The 16,510-nt window shown below is 40.8% G+C and overlaps 1 non-coding gene across 1 annotated transcript; it reads right to left on the reverse strand.

The window, feature by feature from the left end:
* Window positions 1–13,807: 13,807 nt before the first annotated feature.
* On the reverse strand, window positions 13,808–13,918 carry LOC132775304 (U6atac minor spliceosomal RNA). Its single transcript, XR_009631509.2, has one exon. It is a non-coding gene; the product is annotated as a U6atac minor spliceosomal RNA (small nuclear RNA).
* Window positions 13,919–16,510: the final 2,592 nt, after the last annotated feature.

Below are 16,510 nucleotides of genomic sequence, written 5' to 3' on the forward strand. Positions count from 1 at the left end.
CGTTACCACCCCCAGCTCCTTAAAAGGTCAGTCCAGTGACTTCAAGGGTGCCATCCATCCATCTTGCCCTTGGTCGGCCCCTCTTCCTTTTGCCTTCCACTTTCCCCAGCATAATTGTCTTCTCTAGGCTTTCCTGTCTCCTCATGATGTGGCCAAAGTACTTCAACTTTGTCTCTAGTATCTTTCCCTCCAGTGAGCAGTCGGGCTTTATTTCCTGGAGGATGGACTGGTTGGATCTTCTTGCAGTCCAAGGCACTCTCAGCACTTTCCTCCAACACCACAGCTCAAAAGCATCGATCTTCCTTCGCTCAGCCTTCCCTAAGGTCCAGCTCTCACATACGTAGGTGACTACAGGGAATACCATGGCTTTGACTAGGCTGATCTTTGTTGCCAGTCTGATGTCTCTACTCTTCACTATTTTATCGAGATTGGACATTGCTCTCCTCCCAAGAAGTAAGCGTCTTCTGATATCCTGGCTACAGTCTGCATCTACAGTAATCTTTGCACCTAGAAATACAAAGTCTGTCACGGCCTCCACGGTTTCTCCCTCTATTTTCTAGTTGTCAATCATTCTTGTTGCCATAATCTTGGTTTTTTTGACGTTTAGCTGCAACCCGGCTTTTGCGCTTTCTTCTTTCACCTTGATTAGAAGGCTCCTCAGCTCCTCCTCGCTTTCGGCCATCAGAGTGGTGTCATCTGCATATCTGAGGTTGTTAATGTTTCTTCCAGCAATTTTCACCCCAGCTTTGCATTCATCCAGCCTTGCACATCGCATGATGTGTTCTGCATACAAGTTAAAAAGGTTGGGTGAGAGTATGCAGCCTTGCCATACGCCTTTCCCAATCTTGAACCAGTCTGTTGTTCCGTGGTCAGTTCTGACTGTTGCTACTTGGTCCTTGTACAGATTCCTCAGGAGAGAGACAAGGTGGCTTGGGATGCCCATCCCACCAAGAACTTGCCACAATTTATTATGATCCACACAGTCAAAGGCTTTAGAATAGTCAATGAAGCAGAAGTAGATGTTTTTCTGAAACTCCCTGCCTTTCTCCCTTATCCAGCTGATATTGGCAATCTGGTCTCTCGTTCCTCTGCCTTTTCTAAACCCAGCTTGAACATCTGGCAACTCTCGCTCCATGTATTGCTGGAGTCTTCCTTGCAGGATCTTGAGCATTACCTTACTGGCATGAGAAATAAGGGCCACTGTACGGAAGTTTGAGCAGTCTTTCGCATTTCCCTTTTTTGGTATGGGGATATAAGTTGATTTTTTCCAGTCTGATGGCCATTCTTGTGTTTTCCATATTTGCTGGCAAATGGCATGCATCACCTTGACAGCATCATCTTTTAAGATTTTAAACAGTTCAGCTGGGATCCCATCATCTCCTGCTGCCTTGTTGTTAGCAATGCTTCTTAAGGCCCATTCAACCTCACTCCTCAGGATGTCTGGTTCTAATTCATTCACCACACCGTCAAAGCTATCCTCGATTTTGTTATCCTTCCTATACAGATCTTCTGTATAGTCTCGCCACCTTCTCTTGATCTCTTCAGCTTCTGTTAGGTCCCTGCCATCTTTGTTTCTTATCATACCAATTTTTGCCTGAAATTTACCTCCAATGTTTCTAATTTTCTGGAAGAGGTCTCTTGTCCTTCCTATTCTGTTGTCTTCTTCCACTTCCATGCATTGCTTATTTAAAAATAGTTCCTTATCTCTTCTGGCTAACCTCTGGAATTGCGCATTTAACTGGGCATATCTCCCCTTTTCACTGTTTCCTTTTGCTTTCCTCCTTTCTTGGGCTACTTCCAGTGTCTCAGCAGACAACCATTTTGCCTTCTTGGTTTTCTTTTTCTTTGGGACGTACTTTGTTGCCGCCTCCTGAACAATGTCTCGGACTTCTGTCCATAGTTCTTCTGGGACTCTGTTTCCTGAATCTAGTCCTTCAAATCTGTTCTTCACTTCCACTGTATATTCGCTAGGAATGTTAGTGAGATCATATCTAACTGGTCTGTGTATTTTCCCTGATCTCTTTAGTTTTATTCTAAATTGGGCAATAAGAAGTTCGTGATCTGAGCTACAGTCAGCCCCAGGTCTTGTTTTCACCGACTGGATGGATGTCCGCCACCTTTGGCTGCAAAGGATGTAGTCAATCTGATTTCGGTGTTGACCGTCTGGTGAGGTCCATGTGTAAAGCCGCCTTTTAGGTTGTTGGAAGAGAGTATTCGTTATACACAGCGAGTTTTCCTGGCAAAATTCTATCAGCCTGCGTCCCGCTTCATTTTGTTCTCCCAGACCATGCTTGCCTGTGATCCCTGTTGTCATTTGACTTCCCACCTTGGCATTCCAGTCTCCTGTAATGAAAATAATGTCTCTTTTTGGTGTATTATCCAGTAGTTCCTGCAGATCCTCATAGAACTGATCTACTTCTGCTTCTTCGGCAGCTGTGGTTGGGGCGTATATTTGGATCACTGTAATGTTGAAAGGCTTTCCTTGCACTCGAATTGAGATCATTCTGTCATTTTTTGGGTTGTATCTAAGCACCACTTTAGCAAATTTTTTATTAATTATGAAGGCTACTCCATTTCTTCGATGTTCCTCTTGTCCGCAGTAGTAGATCTGGTGGTCATCTGATGTGAAGTGGCCCATTCCAGTCCATTTCAGTTCGCTGACCCCCAGAATGTCTATCTTTAGTCTTGACATCTCACCAATAACAACATCCAATTTGCCCTGGCTCATAGATCTTACATTCCAGGTTCCTATGGTGTGTTGATCTTTAGAGCATCGGATTCGTCGTTCACCTCCAGTACCGTCGGCCGCTAGCCTTCCTTTCGGCTTTGAGCTAGCTGCGTCATCACATCTGGGGCTAGTTGAACTTATCCTCTGCTCCTCCCCAGTAGCATTTTGGCCATCTTCCGACCTGGGAGTCCCATCTTCCAATGGCATACCGACATATCTCTGGTTGTACTGGTCCATTTAGTTTTCTTGGCAAGGATACTGGAGTGGTTTGCCATTGCCTTCCCCAGGGATCACGCTTGGTCTGACCTCTCTGCCACAACCGTCCCGTCTTGGGTGTCCCTTCACGGTTTCGCTCATGACATCATTGAGGTGCTCAAGCTCCAGTGCCCCGACAAGGCGGTGATCCTTTAGATAATAGAATTCAAAGCAGATAATCTGGGGTCAGATTGGATATAAGGAAGTGCAGACCCAGCTTATGTTAACCTATCAGGGAAAAGAACTTGTAAGCAATAACCATTTTGTTGCTAACCATCTGGTAGGAAACATCCTTCAGTTAAGTGTCACTTCTGTTGACTACCCCAAGGATCATCCTTGTACTAGCACCAAGGTCCTGAGTGCCACCCAAAATTCCTTGGCTGTGCACCTTGGCTGATCATAAGTGGAAGGCCATCTTGAGGGTGCTTCCTCTCAAACCTCAGAGATTTATAAGAATGAGGCACTCTCACTCCAGCCTCAAGAGGAACCCATCATTTACAACCTCTGAGCTACAGAACCTAGAGAGACTGCTATGGAAGCCTACCCTTCACCCACAAAGATTGGTGCCTTGGTGCCTACCAAGATATTTGAAACTTTTTATCTGCCAGGACAACCTATTTAAATGGCCCACCCAGCCACAAGACTATGTGGTAGATGACCCCCCCCCCCCCAAAGTAACCTTGAGAGGGAAAATTTCCTACCTGGCCCTGATGTGACCAGTCTTTACTCACATTGTCCATAGGTGGGTTATGAGCCAGCGAAGGAAGGGAGCTGGTAGGCTGGATTGGCCTTAAATAGGCTGAGTTTTGCCTATCATGTGATATTGGCTGGTGAAGCCGACTGGGCCCCGCCACTACTGGCTTACTTCAAGGAAGCATTTAGTCCCCCCCCCCCTCCATTTACCTCATGGGCTTGCTCTTTCAGCTGTGGGTGGATTTATATCAAAAGAATGTATATTCTCCGCATGTTTTTTTTTTTCAATTCCTGTAAATTTGATCAGATGGATTCAGTGTTTTTTGGAAACAAGCTTCACAGTTCTTCCCAACAGGGCTCTTCAAACGTTTTTGGAGTATTTTTAAAATATTCAATCCATTCTTCTTCTACTGTTTAGCCACAATTATCCTACCATGGTATATTATTATTATTATTATTATTATTATTATTATTATATTGTGGCTAGATGTGGGTTCCAGTACTATTAAAACACACAAATATTATAAAAAGTATACATATTAAAATATATTTCTATGAAAGATACATATTAAAACATATTTCTATAAAATACATATTAAAATACACAGAAAACCACCCTCTTGAAAAAACAACATTAAAATCCTATTATTTTATATTAAACTGAATGAAAACACTTTCTCTCCCCAAATATGGAATTTTCAGCTAGTTTCCCCTAATGTAAAATGATCAAAGAATACCTCTTTAGTGCACCCATTTGTTTGTATGCACACACGTAAACACAGAGAGAGACAGGCAGACAGCGAGAGAAGCTTTAATCCAGTCCTCATTATTCTAAAATCTCTCAGATGGCAAAGCAATGGGAGATGCAGGTGTGAAGCACATTTGAAACAAAGGCACAATATAAATCAATGAAGGAAAAAAACATATGGATTTCACAGGTAACAGACCACAAGAGAGCTTTTCACATAAGGCTTAAATTAATGCTGCTGCATGTCTTATGAAACAGCCAAACTTGCAGCACCAAGCTCTCCCACCTCAGGGGGAAAGGGATATTGAGGGTTATTGAACATTGCCAATTTTTACAGTGGATCAGCTTGACTTTATTTAGCACAGATGTTTCTGTAATTGGGACACACTGGGAAAATCCACATGCTCAATAGCCCTCAAAATCCAGACTTCCATCTGTGTAGCGTGAAGGTCTATAGTTACTGCACTCAGTGGCAATATAAAACATCTAGGAATACTAGCTGAAGATCATGGGGAAGATTTTTTTTCTCCCCTAACACCATCTGTTCTCTTCTATTTACCTGTCTTTTTGTGTTTCTGCATTCATATTCAGCACAAGAAGGTAATGTGTTTTGTGAATGTTGGTAAATATGTGCAGTTTAAGAGCCATTACAATTTATTAAGCTCTTGTGGTTCAAATGCTATATATACAGAGAAGGGTTGGAACCAATCTCACCAGAGGTATTTAATTCCACTTCTGTGCAGTGATGTACCACTGAGTCACATTATACATGTTCAAATGTTATCATTTTCACCTTGTAAGGATTCACCTAGGCACAAAGGTTTTCTTACAAGGTGGTGCTGATATTTATGTAAGGACATGAAATGCCAAAAGTACATCCAGTATTCTGTCACACAGTTGATCAAAGAAGAGCTCATATACTGTGCCTCGTCTTTTGCTATTTTCATTCTCCTTCACCATTATCAGAAACTTGCATTTAGGACTCCCTTATCATGGTTTGAAACACTTACCATTACATACATTGTTCTATGCCCACCTCAAACCAGGGTCCAACTCATTGTCAAGCAGCCCTTTCCCCAAAATAGGGAACTCCTGTTTTTAGGCAGCTCAAAGCACTTTGAATTGGTGTTTTCAATTCAATTTCAAGGTGGTGCAATGATCTAAAACTGAGTGAGTTTGGGAACAGTAATGTGTGATTATGGGTGTGTTGAGGATATCATTCTGAAGTGTTTCACTTCCCCATGGCCAAACTACTTGCCATTTCACTTCTGTCAAGCAGCCCCAGATGACTTAATTGTAATTTTTATGCTGCATGACACAAAGGATTTAATTGTTTTTCATAGCCCTATTTTAACTTAATTTATATTGTGTTGTATTTGTTGTTAACCCACCTTGTGTCCCTATTTTGGGAGAAAGGTGGGATAAAAATAAAGTAAATACTTACAAAATAAATAAATGCAAGGACTCATTTTAGCGTCTTGTGTGGTAAATATATATAGTAAATAGTTAAGCAGACTCAGGTAAAAATGATGATTTAGCCTTGATATTGTTTAATAAAGGATTATTAAACAATATCAAGGCTAAATCATCATTTTTACCTGAGTCAGCTTAACTATTTACTATATTATTGATCCAGAGACAAATTATTCATAGGGGCTTCCATTCTACTACTTAAAATTAGCTCTCTCAGAACCTTACTTTTATATCTCTATCAGCTTATGCTTCTTTCAGCCTAACCATTTCCCTATCCTGTATTATAGTTAATTTTGTCATTGGGACTGAGAGATTTCATCATTTGGGGTTTTCCAGTATACTTACAGGTATAGATTGGCATACTGAAATGTGTGGCACATCAACATCTAGGGCAGGAATGTCAAACTCATTTTCATAGAGGGTCATATCAACCCTCAAAGGGCCACTTGGAATTGTAAGATTGTATAAATGTAATGAATAACTATGCAGTGAAAGCCTTATGGGCCACATAAAATATTGTGATGGGCCAGATTTGAGCCATGGGCCTTGCATTTGACACATGTGATCTAGACAATAACGTAGCACACGTGCTAGTTTGTAGTTTACAAAATCTCACAGGTGAAAAACTGGGACATATATAAATAAGCAACACTAGAATGTGGTCAAGATGGATAATGTTATTCATAAGAAAGAACACACAAGTTAGAAGATGTTACATTGGTTTGTTTTTAACTGAACCAACTGGGAAAAACAATAACCCACTCCTCCTCTCCATCCTGCTGGGTGAACTGAGTACAAACTGTGTTTTCACTTTCAACTCAGCTTTCAGCAATCAAAGTAAACTGAGATAAAGCAGGGAAATAGGAGAAAGAGATGCCCTGTCTCTTTTACAGCATATGCTGTCAAATCCAGAATGATGTGTATTATAGGGAGGAAGTGTCTAGAAACACACACATCCTTAATGTACACTGAAACATGCATCCACATGGGAAACACATGTTGAAAAAAGGAGGAGAAAGTCTGAAATCAACACTGAAATGTGCTGTAGAGGATCAAGAGGATGGGGGGTATAAAAGGAAGGGACAGAGGGAAGCTCCTATCCTCCCAGGCTTCCCTCTGTCCCTTCATTTTATACCCCACACACTCCTAATCACACAACTGCCTACCCTCAATGTATTTCCAGTTTCAGTTTGTAAATCTCCTCTAAGCACCTCTTAGTCTTACAACCTCATGAAATGTGCTGATTTACCCATTGTACACCATTTCTTCTCCTAATTCACAATGGAGCTCTTCCCATGACACACATCAACTTCTGGCCAGGCTCCATGGTGAAAGAGGAGAGGAAGCAGCTCATGCGGCGGCAACACAGGAACCTTCCCGTGTTGCCTTAGGAGCAATGGAGGAAGCCACATGGTGATATGAAATGGGGGTCCAGGTAAGGTGGGCAATGTTGGGCATGGAGTGACGGGTTCTCCATGCCCTCTGCCAGGATCCGCATGGATTCACCACAATGCATGCTGAATTCTTAGTCTAATGTGTTAAAGTCCTTACAGATAAGAAAAAAGTCATTGTGTTGGATGAATTCAGCATGAGGAGATCTTTGTGTACACCACAGGATCTTTTCCATAGTTCTCAGGATGTGTGTGGAGACTTTCCAGAGTAGAACTAGATTTCTTTAATCTGCATTCTGTTCTGGATTAGGTGAATATGTTGAAGCAACCAGGGAGAAACTGGAACAATTTAAAAGCCACTGGAAAAATGAGATGACAAAAGGATTATTTGGGGCTCTCCCTGAAAAAAAACGGATAGTATGGGGTTATGCTAACCTTGTTGCAAATGCAAGAGAATAGTCGAAAGTAGCCACATTTCAATAAGTCTTTCTCAGTGTAAGCAGGATTGCTAGAGGAATCTAACTGCTCTTCTTTGTGTTTGACAGCAGACTTTGGGAAGACTTCAGAAATTGAGTTCAGGCTGTCATGTTTACTTATGTCATTTAACCATTGTTTTGTGAACAACATATTCGGAATGACCCATGCTTTTAGTATTAAACATGCAGTTGACAGACTGAAATTTTCATACATATTTGCCATTTTTTTCCATTCAAATATTACAAACATTGGCCATTCATCCAGTATCACATTTTATTAAGAACTGTGATAGCATGAGTTACAATTTGCATCAGTGTCAGAGGGAACAAGAACAAACCAGATAATTCTCCTTCTTAGTCCTTGCTTCTGACACTGGAATAGTGTCTTTATTCCCTGAATAGACAGCCCTTCTGGAATTTACAAACTTTCTCTGTTTGACACATAGGTAAGAGATGAGTCATGAGGTTGTGAACCATTGTTTTCTCCCTTTCCTTACCTTAAATGTTTAGAACAACAAAGATATGTAGAAAATCTTTTTTAGGAGGAGAAAGAAATTAAATTTAGATAAGGTCAAAGAGTCATAAAAAGAAATAAAAACAAGCTGACATAAACATATCCAACTAAAACAGTTTCCATAATCCAGCCAATGCTTATCAAACATATCATTTCTCAGTCCAGCTCAGTTCTTCTGTATGGATTCAACACAATGAGTCCACAACCTTCTTCAGAAACCTTACCATCAATTGAGTTATTTTTTCAGAAAAATCAGAGAATCATACTACCTCATCAGATGGACAAAATTGCCCATCTAACAATGCTCCCTCATTACTTGAGACACAGAGCTTGCCAGCTCCCATCTCAAAATGTAGATCTATTTCTGGCTGTGCTCTATGGTGCAAGTGATAAAGGAGTATTGTAAGCTGCCATGGGGGTATGGTAGGCCACCCGTAAAATAGTGTGAAGGGTAAACTGGGTGATGCAGGTTGATGAGTTCCCCATGCCAGGTCCTGTTGGATTTGCCATGATGCATGGTGACTCCTGGTCTTATGTCATGAGGTCCATAGAGATGCAAAATATCACAAGGACTACCCCCTGCAATGCAGCAACACACAATCAAAGCATATCATTTCATTAACTTAATATCTCTTTGTAAATACTGTTTTTTTCCCCTTGAGATCATCATATGGAATATATTCACACACTTTCACCAACCTTTAGTCAACCAGAACCACAATAGAGTTTGGGGAAAGAACCAATGCTGTCATTCCTTGGATAGGAGGTGTTCTGCATGTGGAACTGGAACAAAATAATAATAATAATAATAATAATAATAATAATAATAATAAAGCTTTATTTATATACCACCCTATCTCCCCTAGGGGACTCAGAGCAGTTTCCACATATACAAAATAATACAAAAACATACAATATAAAACAAAAGCATAGGCATAAACTGTTAACACAACATACACACAACATACACATTAAAATCAATTTAAAACCTGGACTATTTGGAATTAGCTCTCTTCCCCTCCTTCTGTTCCTGTAGGTCCTTCCACCTGCATTCAGAAACCACTACAGAGGTTTGTGAAACTCAGACCTCTGAGGGATAGAGGAGAGAAAGTATTTTAGCACAATATTGAGTTTAATCCTCAGCTAAGTTTCAATTTCTCCTTAATTTCCAGATTTCTAGGCCAAACCTTTGACCCTCGTGTGAGCTCATTTTCCTTCTTAATTGTTTAAATTACCAGGCTGAACTTTTAATTTCCCTATGAACTCATTTCCTCCCTTAAATGCAAGATTTCCGGAATGAAAGTTTAACTCTCCTGTTCTGAACTAGGCATGTGGAAATCTCATTGAGTTTTTCAATTTTCAACCTGCATTCTCTTTCCATTCTATTTAAATATCAGGCTGTGGCACTTTCTTTTTTGTCCTGCATAAATATTTGTGAATAACTCAATTTACATTTGTCAAAAATGTATGACTTTTATACATATCTTTATAACTGCACATGTGAACACTGATTAACCGTGTTTGTGTATGTTTTTCTAATGCAGATATGCATAGAATTGTGCCATTTTCTGCCATGGAACACATGGCAAGTTCCACAAACGTATATAATTCCAAGCCTTTTAAAATGAGATGTTTTCCATTTAGCTGTCAATTTCAGGTGACACCACATGGACATTTTCTTTTGGGTCTATCAATCCAATCATATTCTTCCCTATCCTTGCCCTGAGCAGTCTCTAAAATAAAATGGCAACCATTTTATAGTTTATAGACAAAGAAAATGGTTTTTAATTTCTTTACAAAAACAAAAGGAATCAATAGCTTAAAATCAACAGATCCTGTCTCATCTTGAAAGCTAAACAGGTTCTGCCCTGTTTGGTGCTTTGATAGAAAACTTGACATATGACTTGAAGGCACACAGGGTTTTTTTTTTTTTTGGCAGAGACAACTTTTTGGGTCAGAGAAAGAGGCTGTGTTTGCTATGTTGAAATAGTCTTCTTTGTAAGCAATTGTTCTACTTTGGAAACCTGTGGATCAGGGGCCTTTTCATACAATTTAGTTTTATCACTATGATTCCATTTTACTGTCATTGCTGCACCCTATAGAGTGTTGGGAATTAAAATTTAGAAAGGATCCAGAGCTCTCTGTCTGAGAAATACAGGTTGAATATCCCTCATCTGAAATGCTTGAGACCTGAAATTATTTTGGAATATCCACAATGTGATATCTTGAAGATGGGACCCAAAACTCAACAAAAAAAAAACATGTATATTTCATGTTCATTTTAGACATATATCCAGACAGTATTTTTTTACTAATTTTGTATATGAAACAAAATTTATGTACACAGAACCATCAGCCAGTCATGTAAATAATTTTGAATTTTTTAGTATTTTGGACTTCAGAATCCCAGATAAATGATGCTCAATCTGTGTAAAGGGACCCTCATTTAAACCTATGTATTGCTATTAAATATGAAAGGCCACCAAAGACTCTCATTGTACTGATGTCCACATTTATTTTGGGGTCAATTCCACTGAAGTTAAAATGACTTCTAAATGAACATATACCACATTCAGTTACATGTTACAAATTAACATGGTTCAATGTAATTTGAAAGTCTTGCATTAGACATCTTTGTTCACTACTGACTTACAGGCATGGGCAAACTTTGGCCCTCCAGGTGTTTTGGACTTCAACTCTCAGAATTCTTAACATCCTGTAGGCCGTTGGGAATTGTGGGAGTTGAAGTCCAAAACACCTGGAGGGCTGAAATTTGTCCATGCTTGATTTACAATATAGACCTCTCTGAGCACTGCATTATTCCAATATTGGTATTTCTAATTTGAGTTACTAGCAACCTTTCCTCATATAATGATGAAATTCAGAAGGTAGTTTTAACAGGAGAATATAAATTCAGAATGTCTCAGGATTTGTGGCAGAGTTGATGTCAGAACTATGGGAAAGCTGGTGTTGCAGATATTGATGGAGAGAAGGGAGTAATCCTTTAACCCTTCAACAGAAGAATAAAATAGGTCAACAGACAATGGGCCTGCCATTGAGGGCAAAAGGAGTAACTTAAGCTGAACATCACAAAAATCCAAAATCTGTGGTCACACTTTTCTCCCCACAGGCATTGTCACTCTGCTTAAGTAGCCATCGATTCCTGCAGTACAAAGACTAAGAAATCAGCTGAGTGACAGCTTTATGCTCTGTCAAAGTAAATTCATGCTGAGGTGCTGGACGGAGGAGAGCTGCCCTAAAAATATCAATCAAGAGACAGTGAGGAAATGGACACAAGGACAGTAGTGTTGGTGTACCATTTAAAAAGGGGGAATTTAGCTTTAAGAGCGGTGAAAGTAAAAAACAAGGTCTTGGCGGCCAGGGGAAGCATAAAATCTGGCTAACACTGAAAAAAAGAGAAAGAGAAAACATTTACTGTTTGAAGAAGGGGGAAAAAAACCCCAGCATCTCCTTAGACAAAGAATTGCTTTGATGATATTAGAGCTTCTCATGTAAACTAGAATTTGTGTGCTTTCTGTTAGAGGAAAAGAGACAAGCTGAAAGGCATCTATGTCTTATTTTATTAATTCCCTTTTGAAATCATTAGACCTTACATTAGATGAGTAAGCAAGGTGAGGACTTTGAAGGAAGTAGGGATTATATCTCAGGTGAACAAGGTAGGAAGCTAAGAGATTGGAGCCAGGGAGCAAAGCCAGCTGTTCAATATGCTGACTAAAGTGTGTTTAAGTGGACTTGTTATAGTTATATTTTATAAGATACATAATGGATTCAAAAGAATGATAACATGTTGACTGAGGGTGTATCTGCATTGTAGAATTAATGCAGTTTCATGCCACTTTAACTGCTTTGGATCAATGTCAGGCACCAATACTCTTTGACAGGAAAGGCTAAAAACACCATAAAACCACAATTCACCAACTCCCACCTCGCCCAGTCATCTGAAATGCAATCCGTTAAATCTTCATAGTCCTCACCTTGATTATTCTTCTAATTTAGGTTCTAATTATTTCAAATGCAGATCGTACAAAGTGACAATCCTGAATGTTCATTGACAATGAACCCAAATTGTCACTGCTGGATGGCCACTCTTATTATCCCCCTCTCATTTTTGCTTTAGTAATGGCCATAAGGTGCAACATAGCTAATGTTTGTCACTTATTGCCTGGAGTGACATCAAAAGAAGCATCAGAATGACACAGAAGAAGGAAAGGAGTCAAGGAAGAATTACCTCTCCTTTCCTCTCTTCTTTCTCCCCCCTCTGCCTCACTGCTCTGACTAGTATAACTCCAGGAAATGGGTGATGGACACTAGCCACTTCATGAGCTCAGGATATTGTGACATAAGAAGTGAGTGCTATTTCATTTCCCCAGACCACCTAAGTCTGGAAAATATGATGGCCATGTAAACAGTTGCAGCCAGTTCTTTCTTAGAATCAGCTGGACTGCTTACATGGGCCCAAAGTTGCAGTTTATTTTATTTATTTATTTATTTATTTATTTATTTATTTATTTGGAGTGCTTCTACCCCGCCCTTCTCAATCACCTGGGGGGACTCAGGGCGGCTTACAAAAGGCACAATTCGATGCCCAACAATTCACAAAATACAATATAAAATTTACAATTTAACATCAACAGTTATTACTAGTTAAAACAATCTAATCAATGCAATAACAGCAATAAAATCATCTTGTGGTCCGTGTTCGCCAGTTTATCAATCCATAATCCATCCTGCATTGTCATTATCCTTTCCTATTCTGGTCATCATTGTCTTTTGTCCATCTGCCAACTTACCCGAAGGCCTGGTCCCAAATCCAGGTTTTTAACTTCCTCCTGAAGGAGAGGAGGGATGTTGATGACCTAATTTCCCCGGGGAGTGCATTCCACAGGCGAGGGGCCACCACCGAGAAGGCCCTGTCCCTCGTCCCCACCAGTCTCACTTGTGATAAAGGTGGGGCCAAGAGCAGGGTCTCCCCGGATGATCTTAAACTCCGAGGTGGGATGTAGAAGGAGATACGTTCGGACAGGTATGCTGGGCCGGAGCCGTAAAGGGTTTTGTAGGTCAAAACCAGCACTTTGAATTGTGCTTGGAATTGGATCGGCAGCCAGTGGAGTTGACATAACAGGGGGGTGGTGTGCTCCCTGTATGACGCTCCGGTGAGTAATCTAGCCACCGCCCGTTGGACTAATTGAAGTTTCTGAACAGTCTTCAAAGGCAACCCCACGTAGAGTGCGTTGCAGTAATCTATTTGGGATGTAACAAGAGTGTGGACCACTGTGGAAAATTTGGAGTAAACTGCAACTTTTGTTAATGCAGTTCAAGTCTGCATTAAGCAGACTTGCCCGCTTTAACCCAAATCGGCTGAACATTTACAGCTTAGATGTACCCCAAATGAGGGAGAATTTATTTCCATTCTAAAGGTTGTCTCTGCAACTCTTCTTCAAAGCAACACAATATTTCAACAAAGTTTAAGACCGGCTAGTACTTTAACTAGGGCACTGAAATGTCACAACAAACACAAAGACTGACAATACTTTAACCATATCTGCATGGTACATGTCAATAGGTCTGATTCTATCCTTATCAATAGGAATGCTGAGCTTATCTCCTTTCACAGAATACAAGTAAAATGCCTCCTGGAAAAGCAAACCTAAGAGTAGTATATACAAAATCTTAATGGTTGTAGATTTCTATTCAGGACTTTGGAACCACAAGAAATAATTTCTGTAATTGCATTGCTCAGGCACTTTGCTCATGGTTTATCTGCCTACATCAAAAGGAAATATTTGAGAAAATATTACATGAAATAGCAACCTGGAATGTAGATCAATGAAGAACAGAAGACAGGGGATGAAATATTGGTGCAGACTTAATTCATTAGGAAAGTCCCCATTCTTAAACAGCTAACACAACCTAAGTGCATTGATTCTAAAGCTGAACCATTTAAGAAAGAAATCAATCATCTCTGAAAACAGTAGAATTGTTTGACTGTCTACCACAGGTGCAGGAGAAATCCTTTAACATTTTTTCTCTTCTTGTCATCCTTATTTTTCATACTTTGCCTCATATTTTCTAGTCAGAGAAGGAAAGTTCAGGTATCTCCTGTTTCATAATTACAGTGTAGGTTTTATAGCTCAGATGCTTAAAAGGTATCAGGATCATTTGATAGAATATTACTTACTTACTTACTTAGGCGATCCCTCGTTGGACGAGTAAGATGGTCTTCCATTATGGATTTCCTTGTGGGTCCGTATGTGTCTGTGGAGCCCTATTCCTGCTCTGCATCTTCTTCCCCAGTGAGGGCATTGGTTTCCAGGTGGAAGGCGGTCCCAGTCGGGGTTGGCTTGACGCACTTTCCTCCTGGCACATTTCTCTCTTTCACCCTCCACTCGTGCCTCCTCAAATTCTGCAGCACTGCTGGTCACAGCTGTCCTCCAGCTGGAGCGCTCAAGGGCCAGGGCTTCCCAGTTCTCAGTGTCTATGCCAGAGTTTTTAAGGTTGGCTTTGAGCCCATCTTTAAATCTCTTTTCCTGTCCACCAACATTCCGTTTTCCGTTCTTAAGTTCGGAGTAGAGCAACTGCTTTGGGAGATGGTGGTCAGGCATCCGGACAACGTGGCCGACACAGCGGAGTTGATGTTGGAGGACCATCGCTTCAATGCTGGTGGTCTTTGCTTCTTCCAGCACACTGACGTTTGTCCGCTTGTCTTCCCAGGAGATTTGCAGCGTTGATGGAAACGTTCCAGGAGCTGCATGTGACGTCTGTAGACAGTCCACGTCTCACAGGCATATAGCAGGGTTGGGAGGACAATAGCTTTATAGACAAGCACCTTGGTCTTCCTACGGATGTCCCAGTCCTCAAACACTCTCTGCTTCATTCTGGAAAATGCTGCACTTGCAGAGCTCAGGTGGTGTTGTATTTCAGCGTCGATGTTGACTTTGGTGGAGAGGTGGCTGCCAAGGTAGCAGAAATGGTCCACATTTTCTAATGTTACGCCATTAAGCTGTATTACTGGCATTGGAGAGGGATTGGCTGGTGACTGCTGGAACAGCACCTTGGTTTTCTCAATGTTCAGTGACAGGCCAAGCTTCTCATATGCTTCTGCGAAGGTGTTTAGAGTGGCTTGTAGATCTTCTTCTGAATGCGCACAGACGACATTGTCATCAGCATACTGGAGTTCTATAACAGCTGTTGTTGTAACCTTGGTTTTGGCTTTCAGTCTGCTGAGGTTGAATAGCTTGCCATCTGTCCGATAAATTATTTCCACTCCGGTGGGAAGCTTCCCATCAACAAAGTGTAGTATCATAGCGATGAAGATGGAGAATAGAGTTGGGGCAATAACACATCCCTGTTTGACACCGGATTCCACTTTAAATGGGTCACTTTGGGAGCCATTGCTGTCCAAGACTGTTGCCATCATGTCATCATGGAGGAGCCGCAGGATGTTCACAAATTTGTTAGGGTACCCGATTTTGTGGAGGATGGTCCAGAGAGCACTGCGATTCACTGTGTCGAATGCCTTTGCAAGGTCCATGAATGCCATGTACAGAGGTTGGTTTTGTTCCCTGCATTTTTCTTGGAGCTGCCGTGCAGTGAAGATCATGTCCACTGTTCCTCTGGAGGAACAGCCATTCTGAATGGTGGAAGCCATTCTGAGATTCTGGGAGGGTGTCTTCTGAGAGGGGCAGAAGGTGGTTTGGATTCTTGCGAGGATTTTCCCAGTGGAGGTTAGAAGGGAGATACCTTGATAGTTTCCACAGTCTGTTCTTTCCCCTTTTTTGAAGAGGGTGATGATGGTGGCGTCCTTGAAATCTGCTGGGATTTTCTCGGTCACCCACACTTTTTCTATGAGCTGGCAGAGTTGGTGTGTCAGCTCAGGTCCTCCCTCTTTAAAGATTTCAGGAGGGATCCCATCTGGTCCACTGGCTTTGTTATTCTTCTGTTGGCTGATGGCATTGCTGACTTCTTCCAAACTAGGCAGTGCTGCAAGCTCATCCCTGGTTTGTTGTTGTGGGATAGAATATTATTATTATGAGAAATCAGGAAGCATTCTGATTCATTTTCCTTTAGGATCTAATCTACATTTATTAGAAATTTCTCAAGTAAAGGTCTTATGAGTGGAAACTGTTGACAAAGTTTCCAAAATGACAGAGCAAAGAAATAATTCTATAATTATTATGTATAACTGTTGTATTCTTACCATTATTGCTATGC

Source organism: Anolis sagrei, chromosome 4 (assembly GCF_037176765.1).
Source record: "Anolis sagrei isolate rAnoSag1 chromosome 4, rAnoSag1.mat, whole genome shotgun sequence".
NCBI classification, from domain to species: domain Eukaryota; kingdom Metazoa; phylum Chordata; class Lepidosauria; order Squamata; family Dactyloidae; genus Anolis; species Anolis sagrei.